The sequence below is a fragment of the Orbicella franksi genome, chromosome 9 (assembly GCF_964199315.1).
Source record: "Orbicella franksi chromosome 9, jaOrbFran1.1, whole genome shotgun sequence".
Lineage (NCBI taxonomy): Eukaryota > Metazoa > Cnidaria > Anthozoa > Scleractinia > Merulinidae > Orbicella > Orbicella franksi.
Window position 1 is genome coordinate 9,817,994 of NC_138153.1, and position 2,626 is coordinate 9,820,619.

Consider the following 2,626-nt stretch of genomic DNA (forward strand, 5'->3'; position numbering starts at 1 on the left):
TCCATTCCTAACTTAGCTAGGTATAATTTACCTTATCAGGTATTTTGTACCAAAAAGTGGTCTTGAAATCTTGTTATCATCGACAATTTTAAAAGATTTTTACATATATTTATTTACATTATACATAATTACTTTTTGTTCAGTTCCTCTTATGACTTAGTTCAACAGTTGACTACTTGGAAACCTACAAACACTAATTTAAAAGTGCATTTCGGAAAAATAATTCTACAAAGGCAAAAATTGAAACCAAAGTCAGGTCATCCAAAGAGAAAAAAAAATGTTTCAATAAGTATGTTATTAAGATAAGATCTCAAACATGCAGTGTAATTTGTAAATGGGAAAAAAACAAGAATATTAAATGAAAGGTTAGCTTTCCGCATCATCAAAGTCTTCAGATATTGGAAAAAAAGAACAATGTTGACTGTATTAAATCAAAATAAAACACGCAGCACAAAACTAATACTTCTCCCAACGCCACGGTTTAATTTTGAAAAACTTTTATCCATTTTATTTTATTGTCGCCCGTGCGCAATATGTAAATAAATGAATTCTCCCTGAGAAATATTGCGTCAAGGTGATTCCTCAGCATTGCACATACCTACTGCTCACTGTTTTCGCGTCATTAGTTCGCGCACATGAACGCGTGCACGCTCACAACGTAAGAGATTTCCCTCAAGCTAAGTTCGACAGCGGATAAATGCTCGTTTTTTTCATAAAAGAGCATGGTGACCTATATTTTCTATTGCATAATTTTAGTGTATGGATTCTCCTCTTTAAGTTAAAAACTAAGAAAAAATTGTTTGGGAGGAAAAAAGGATGTAGCTAAAAGAAAAAATAATTAAATAAAAAATAAAAAAATAAATAAAGGAGTGCACAAGATGCGAATTATACACCTCAAAAACAACGATTCGAGGAGCTTTTTGAGCCGATGCCGTTTAGAACTGTGTGATTTTTCCATAAATTATATATTTCATTGTTCCATGCGCCCGAACTTTCTACCTATCAAGATTTTTGTCAAGTATTGCTTTAAAGGGCATGTAAACCCCAAAAATGCTATTTTGGGGACCACATAGTCGTTTAGTACATACATGACATCTGCCAAATCTGTAGATCTTTTGTTCACTTTAGCCCGTTTTTACGTTGAAAAATCGCTTCAAAGTTCTAAACATCCGCCATCTTGAATTGCGCAATTTAGCAAATGACGTCACGGGTGGACCTTTAGTTACGGGAAGTCAAAGGTCTTTCTTGAACACGTTGTGAAATAAGCACATGTTTACATAGTTTCTTTTGGAAAAACACCACATCTTCATTATGGTAAAACGCTGTGTCGTTCAGTTTTGCAGTAATTCGAACAAAACAGGCCATACTATGCATAAGTTTCCAAAAGACGCTAATTTGAGGCGGCAGTGGGTAAAATTTGTTCAAGGCGCAAATCGAGCCTAGCTAAAAGGGCCGATTTCGTAGAGCCGACCGAGCATTCGGTTATTTGCAACATTCATTTTTCTCCGGATTGTTACGAAAAAAGTTTCATGGTAGAAATGGGGCTTAGAAAGCAAAGTCCTTTACTTTCTGGTGCTGTACCGACGATACAGTCTCCAGCAGCAACAAATTCTTGCGACAAACGAAAGCGGCCTATCCAAAATGAAGGCAGCAAACAACCGGAAATGGCTGACAGTGCCGATAAAAGGCCTAGAAGAAGTAGAGCTCTTCAAAAGCTTGACGTTAATAGGGTAAACCACTTTGTCTGCTATTCTTCGCAACGCAGATAATCTCTGCTTCCTTTGAGAAACCCTGCAAAGAAACAGCAGTAGAACAATATGTGTCACGCTTACACATCATTGAGTAACTAGAAAGGTAATTACGGCAAACCACGTTTGTGCCTTTGTATATGTTAAGCCCATTGCTGCCATTGCTGTAACATATTTTCAATAATTATGATGTAAATTAGCAATCACCTTCTTAACCCTCACTGGGTTGGTGGCTTCAACCCAGTATACGTGGTGCCAAAATCGGCTGGAAAGGTGCTTCGGATCTTGTTTACAGCACAAGATGGCAGCGCAACTCGGACATGTTTACCAAGATAACCCCAGCACCAACGAACAAGCTGCCGATAGGCAATGTATCGAAATCTTCTACACGAAAAATACAGAGAAATAACTATCTACACTAGTGTTGTACTAAAATAAAACCAGTTACGGCAGAGGTAAATCTGACAATTGAACCGCGATAGTTAAAATAAAAGTAAACTTTCTCGTTTCCTGTGTGATTATCTGTCGTGCTGCTGCCTGAATGCGTAATAAGCAGTTTCAAGCACCCAAACATCAAGACAGGTCGACTGAAATCCTGGATGCTAGGTAATATATTTCATTTGTATTTCTGGCCTCTGATTTTCTACTTTTTGCCAGACTTGTCCGATTTCAGCGCAGCAAACACTCTCGCGAGCAGTCGGCATTGGCTGACATACTTGACACTCGCACCTTTTAATGCACCCAAGAAAGGTCGGGAAAAAAGACAACAACAAAATTTGGTGAGCTTCTATTTGCGTGCTAATCTGACTATGCGCCGGCTTCAATTGATGTTCATCTGCTAAAAATGTAATTTAATTGCAAAATGATCAAACACCAGT